Source organism: Aotus nancymaae, unplaced genomic scaffold, assembly GCF_030222135.1.
Source record: "Aotus nancymaae isolate 86718 unplaced genomic scaffold, 86718_ANA_hifiasm-v0.15.2.pri h1tg000004l, whole genome shotgun sequence".
NCBI classification, from domain to species: domain Eukaryota; kingdom Metazoa; phylum Chordata; class Mammalia; order Primates; family Aotidae; genus Aotus; species Aotus nancymaae.
Window position 1 is genome coordinate 28,303,613 of NW_026988415.1, and position 7,554 is coordinate 28,311,166.

Below are 7,554 nucleotides of genomic sequence, written 5' to 3' on the forward strand. Positions count from 1 at the left end.
GACTTCGTATCCTGCCCACCCCGTGACCACGCAGCCAGCACCTCGCTCCACTCCTTTGCATCCCCAGGCCCCTCCTCAGTCTCATGCTCCTCATTTTGCACCCAGGGTGTGACTTCCTGGGTCAGGAGTTTGGCCCGGGGCCAACCTCTTGGCCCGCAGCAGCTGCCACATCAGCACTTCACCCTCGCCCAGCACGTGCTGCATGCTCTCTTGTGTGCGATGCAAGTGCGAGACAACCTCCTTGTGCTCCTCGTGAAGCCGCTGCAGCTTGGAGGACACAGCCCAGAAAGCTGCCTCTTTCTCCTTCACGTGCTCCTGCAGCTGCTGGACCCGGTGCTCCTGCTGTTCCTGGTGCCTCATGACCACCTGCACACTCAGAACCAGTGCACTCCAGGCACAGGCCCTCTTGATGGCGCGGAACACCCATGGGTCCATCACTATGGAGCGCAGTTGGTCTCTATCTCATTCCGGGACCGCGAGTTGAAGGTCAGGTGGAAGTTCAGATCGCCACGGTTATTGAGGACCTCCTGATTGATGAACTCGACCATCTCGCTGTGGCGGAACCTGCTCCCAGGACCCCCGAAGTCGATGCCCATGATTGCTGCTGCCTAGTCAGATGACCCAAAGCAGTTACTGTAAAACAGTGGGCTGTCAACTGGTGCACCCCTCATTACCTCCTCGCTTAGTCCTATTACAGTCTTTGCCCAGTCCTGGCCCCCTCCTCGGCCTCCTTTCTCCCTTACCCCATCCTCCTCACAAAGACTGAAGCCCTGAAGCCAGTTCCTTCCCACCAACCCTTACCAGAGCAACAGGAGAGCCCGTCACACATATGGGCGCTGAGTCTTGCCGCAAAACCTGCTGAGATCAATCTTCTTCAATAGAGCTCCCCATGCTGAACCGGCAAGCTGGGATCTATTTTCCTTGTCACATCGCCCTTTACAGAGCAGGCCAGCTGGATGACTGTACCGGGGTCTGCAGTGAGCCCAGAGAGAACTCTTGTTTCCAAGAGTTTCTGAAGGACAGCACTCAGGTGCATGGCATGAATTTCTAATCTGGGTGGCTCTTTTGGGGAGCCTCTTTTTGGCTTGGCTTCCTCTCCCATAAGTCTCAGTTGCTATAGCAAACCTTCTATATACTCTTCCCTCCTCATCTTAGGCAAATGAATGATCTTGGACTCCCACTCAGCAAGGAAATCATGTGATTGAGTCGTTAAGTCCCTCTGCTTTATTTGCTAAGCCCTATGTCCATGCTCTAGATTCCAGTACCTCCTATTCCATTTCCTCAAGGACTTTAACATATCTTAGTCTCCCTATCTTTCCTGGATCTCCCCCATCTCCTGTGCTACTGGATATTTTCCCCCATATAGTAAACCTGTTCAAGTTCCTTCCATGCTTAAAATCATTTCCTCCCTCTACTCTATGTCTTGCTCTTCTCAACACCATCCTTTCTCTCTTCTCATTACAGAATAGCCTATGCTATGTCCACTTCATTGTGCTCCTTTCACCATTCAACCTACTGCATTTTGTTTTTCACCCCCAAAATACTAGTGAAAATTCTCTGATAAGGTCGCCAGCAGTCCCTACTTCAGTACAAAAGCTAGTGGAACCTTTGACAGTTCTTACATGATCTTTCAGTAGGGGTTGATCCTGTTGAACATTCACTCCATTCTGTCTTGGTTTCTGCAACATCGAATTTTACTGATGTTCCTCCTATCCCTCCGGCTCATCTTTCTCAGTTCCTTTTCTTTTTTTTCTTCTTGAATTTTTTCTAAGACATCTTGTTATAACATTTCAGTTTCTTTGAACTGCTTCTTCTTCTGTCCAAGGCCCCAAAGTTGGTGTTTTCCCAGTTTTGTCCTCAGACCACTCCTCTTCTCATTTTATATACTTTCCTTGGATGGGCTTATTTACTTCTATAATTTTAAATGCTACCTATACCACAACTCTGTATTTCCAGCTTAGACCCTTCTTGATGATCACATCCATATCTTTTTCTTCCTTTGGCAGATAATTATTGGATGCATAGTAAATCCACTGGACAAAAAGTAGTGGAAAATATTGAAAAGTCCTGGCCTTCATGCTGTTTATATCACATTGGTGCAATAATAAATGAAAAAAGTAAATAAATAGATAAGGTAATAATAAATTGTGGTATATAGCCAGGTGCAGTGGCTCACACCTGTAATCCCAACACTCCGGGAGGGCAAGGTGGGTGGATCACTTGAGCCCAGGACTTCAGGACCAGACTAGGTAACATGGCAAAACCCTGTCTCTAATTTTTGAAAGTGCAAAAAATAACCGGGCATAGTGGTGTGTGCCTGTAGTCCCATTTACTCAGGAGGCTGAGGTGGGAGGATTACCTGAGCCTGAGAGATCGAGGCTGCAGTGGGCCATGATCACACCACTGCACTCCAGCCTGGGTGACACAGTGAGACCTTGTCTCAATAAATAAATAAGTAAATTATAATATGTGCTGGCAAGATAATACATAAGTTGATATGAGAGAGAGGGATTCTACAGGGGTTGAGATTGTACCATGTATATAAGGAGTTTAGGGAAGGTCTTTTTGAGATGACATTTGAGCTGAGATCTAGAACTCCAGTAGCAAAAGTCTTGGTGTAGAAGAAGCTTCAAATCTCCAAGAAATAGAGAAAATCTCAGCTGGGCACAGCTGGGATTACCCCAGCACTTTGGGAGGCTGAGGCAGGCGGATTGCTTGGGCTCAGGAATTCAAGGCCAGCCTGGGCAATATGAAGAAAACCCATCTCTACTAAAAATACAAAAAATTAGCTGGTCATGGTGGCACACACCTGTGGCCTCAGCTGCTTGGGAGCCTGGGGTGGGAGGGTAGCTTGACCCCGGAGAAGCAGGGTTGCAGTGAGTTGAGATTGCACCACCACACTCCAGGCTGGGTGACAGAGTGAGATGCTGTTTCAAAAAAAAAAAAAAGAAAGAAAAGAAAGAAAGAAAGAAAGAAAGAAGGAAAGGAAGGAAGAAGAAAGAAAGAAAGAAAGAAAGAAAGAAAGAAAGAAAGAAAGAAAGAAAGAAAGAAAGAAAGAAAGAGATCTCTGTATGACCAGAACATGATAAGTTTGGAAGAGAGTGAAATGAGACAATGTTGAGAACATACATCAGCGAAGATGTTATCTTGCATGGCCTCAGAAGCAATAGTAAGAAGATTGAATTTTATTCTAGGTGTGAGGAGGTGACATTGTAGTGTTTTTAGTGATAGCATCATCAGATCTGAAACATTTTACTCTGAATGTGGCATGGAATAAAGATTATATGGAGATTAAGAATATAAATTGAGATAATAGTGTGGAAGAAGCTGTTGCAATTGACAAAGCAAGTAATGATAAAGATTTGGTTTAGTCTAAAGTGGTGTTATTGGAGATGAACACCATCTCCAGTAACATGTGGAATGGTGCTCATCTGGAAAGAGGTTGAGAATATATTTTGAAAGCAAACTTGACAGACATTGTAGATTGCTTGTCTAGCGGGGTGTAAAGATTGAGAGAAAGAAAGGAGATAAAAGTGACCTATAGTTTTTAAGTTTGAGCCAAGTGGGTGAGTGGTGGTACCATTTCTGAGATGGAGAAGATTGAGAAAATAAAGGAAAAAGCAAGAGTACTCCTTATATATTTTTATATTTTTTAGTTTTAAATTTATTTGTTTTTATTTTTTTGAGACAAGGTCTTGCTATGTTGCCCAGGCTCGTGGCAAACTCCTCGACTTAAGCAATGCTCCCACATCGACCTTCCAAAGTGCTGGGATTATGGGCATGAGCCACCATGCCAAGCCCAAGAGTACTGTTTCAGAGATAATGGTTTGTGATGTCTCTTAGCAACCAGGGTAGAGTTATCAAGTAGGCCTTCTGGGATTTAAAGATCTGGAGCACAGGGAAGAAATTGTGTTGGAAATATAAATTTGGAAATCTATTGATGGTATTTAACAACGGTGGACCTGACTGAGACTCCCTAGGGAGAAGAGAGTCACATAGAGATGAGTTGAAAACAGTGGACTGAGTCCTGGGGCACTCCAAATGTTACAATCATAGTTACAGTCAATCATTAAAAGTGCGAAGATGATCCCATGTTAATTTTGATTTAACCTTTAAAATCAGATAATTATGGTGATGCATGCTATTTCAGCCATTGAAAAATATGAAAAACTCCCCAGCTAATTTTATTTAGCTTTAATCACATCCAATGAGAAAAATATTATCAAAAAGAATGCTGTTGGCCTATCTTATTTATAAATATAACTGCAAAGAGATTGCACTGACACTTCTATGTTATTTTTGTTTAATATCCAAAAGCAATTCCTTGTGAGATTCTTGCATTATACATGAAGTAGTATAACTTTTGAAGGTATGTTATGATAAGTTAAAGATGTACATTATAAGTTAAAGATGTCTATTCCATACCATAGAAAAAGATGGACAACTCCCACGTTCATTTTATGAAGCCAACACAATTTTAACAGCCAATCAGAAAAATAGTGTACAAAATATACTGACACATCTGCAAAAAATCTACATAAAATATCTGTAAAGTTACTGTGTCAACATTCCTGTGGCAGATATTGTTGGTTAATAACTAACAACAAAGCCCACTCTTTTGCAAGCCCTGGATAGCACCTCATAATTGGTTTCAGCCAATGTTCTTCTTTGTCAGTGACTGGTTTAGGGGTAGACATGTAACCCTGTGATACTAAATAAGATACATCAGGAATTTTTCTGGGGGTTTCCAGGAAAGATTTTCCTTTGTGATTAGAGTACAAATAAAGTGAAATCCATTCGCCATGAGTCCCAGTCCTTTATGTTTCTGATGCAAGTATAAGGGCATGTTGATTGGAGCTGCAGGAGTTACCTTGAGACCATGAGAAGAGACATGTCAGACATATATTGTGACCATCATACAGAAATAGAGTGAATCCCCACCCAAAATTTGGTTCAGAGGTCAAGACTGATGGTACCACACATGCACTAAGAAGGTACAAAAATGTTTATTACTTTCATAATGCAGCTTTCTGGAGAGAGCAGCTAGGCCTCCCAAGTTGATTAAAAAATTGCTTGAGAGAGCAAAGAAAGGGGCTCGGAATTTTAATTGTGGTTAGGGTTGGAACTTGGGTGAGGGTTTCTGTGTATGGGCAGGGGCTTATGTGGTTTGAAACTCCTGCTGGCACCAAAGGAGGGAGCACTAAGGCTTTCTTATCAAGTTGCCCAGATGTGAGGCATAAAGGGAGAGTGAAGGGTGAGGTTTAAAAGCTGTTAGCAGTCAAACATCAAAAAATGGAGTCAGGCTCTTCATTATAATTTACCCCTGATGTTTGAGTGATGACAAAACTATAACATGCTTATTTAATTGAATTTGAACTTGTTTAAATAAGCCATTGAGGGACTCTATAAGACCTGAAAATTTCATTGAATGTCTTGTTTTAGAGCCCAGCATTTGCCCCCATGGAGAACCTCTGTTAGGGCAATATGGAAGAAAAATGTGGGGTTGGAGACCCCACACAGAGTCCCCACCGGGGCACTGCCTAGTGGAGCTGTGAGAAGAGGACCACTATGCTCCAGACCCCAGAATAGTAGATCCACTGACAGCTTACATGGTGTGCCTGGAGAAGCCACAAACATTCAACACCCGCCTGTGAAAGCAGCTGGGAGGGAGGCTGTACCCTGAAAAGCCATAGGGGTGGAGCTGCCCAAGACCATGGGAGCCCACCTCTTGCATCAGCATGCCCCAGATGTAAGACAGGAGGTCAAAGGGATCATTTCAGAGCTTTAAGATTTAATGACTGTCCCGCTGGATTTCGGACTTGATTGGAGCCTGTACTCCCTTTGTTTTGGCTAACGTCTCCCATTTGGAATGGGAGCATTTATCCAATGCCTGTACATCCATTGTATCTTTGAAGTAACTAACTTGCTTTTGTTCTTATAGGCTCCTAGGTAGAAGGAACTTACCTTGTCTTAGATTAGACTTTTGACTTGGACTTTTCAGTTAATGCTGAAATGAGTTAAGACTTTGAAGGACTATTGGGAAGGCATGATTGATTTTGAAATGTGAGGACATGAGATTTAGCAGACCCCTGCTAAATCTAACCATGATATGGTTAGGCTCTGTGTCCCCATCAAAATCTCATCTTGAATTGTAATCCCCAAAGTCCCCATGTGTCGTGTTGAGGGAGAGACTTGCAGGAGGTAATTGGATCTTGGGGTCAGTGTTCTTCATGCTGTTCTCTTGATAGTGAGTGAGTTCTCATGAGATCTGATGGTTTTATAAGTATCTGACAGTTCCTCTGTCACACATTCACTCTCTCTTTCACCTGCTGCCATGTAAGACGTGTCCCTTCCCCTTCTGCCATGATTGCAAGTTTCCTGAAGCCTCCCTACCCATGTGGAACTGTGAGTCAATTAAATCTCTTTTCTTTAAAAACTACCCAGTTTTGAGCAGTTCTTTATAGCAGTGTGGGAAGAGACTAATACAGGTATGTAGACTTGTTAATTAAAATCGTCAAATAGTAACTGCTTTTCAAATAGTGACAGCTTTTCCTTCACATAAACAACCGCCCAATGGGCTTGTATATTGCATGAGGTATAATCTTTCCCATTAGCACTCTATAGAATAGTGGCCAATGCTTGGTTGAAACCCATAGTCAAACAGTCTTAGGATATGACTATTTCCCCTAAGCCTAGCATTAGTCACAGTTGATGCTGGAATCAAGACAGATGATTCATTCTAAGACACACAGACAGTTCTGAGCCAAGACACACAAGCCAGAGTAACTTCAGTCCCATGCTCCTGTTTCTAAACATCAGTTGATTATTGAAACTTCTGACTTAAGTCTGTTAAATCTATAACAGAGGTTTAGTAGAACTCAGCAAATCCAGCACAACTCAGTAAATCTTTGCACAACTCACAGTGCAAGCTAGTCAGCAGGCAGTAGCTTGGAGTGCATGCTTACCACCAGGCAGCAGAGTCAGTTAGCAAATCAAAGTAAGAGAAGAAGGATACCTGGTAGTGGTGGTCATTGTCTCAACCTCCTGCTAACTGTACTGACTATTGACAAAAACAGGATGGATTGCCACCCAAAATTTGGTTTTAATGTCAAGACTAATGATGCCATCAACGCATCAAGAGGATATGAAAGGTTTATGACTTACATAATGAGACTTTCTGGGGCAACCAGAGCAGACATCACAAGATGATCCATAAGTGGGTTGATAGAGCAAGGAAAGGAGACTGGGTTGAGATTTTTATGGTGGGGAGCGAGTAGGCTGAGGTGAGTGTTCCTGTGCATGGGATGGGGACTGCATAGTTTGAGTCTATGGCCAGTACCAAAGGAGAGAGAGCTAAGGCTTTCTTAACAGCTTGCCAAGATGTGAGGCACAAGAAGAAGGGGAAAATGAGCTTTAAAAGCTATCAGAATTTAAGCTTCAAAAAACGGAATCAGACTCTTGATTACAACATACTTCTGATGACAGCATGGAAAAGTGAGAGAACTGGGGTCCTTGATCATGTTATTCAACCTCTAAAATGACCTTGGAACCATC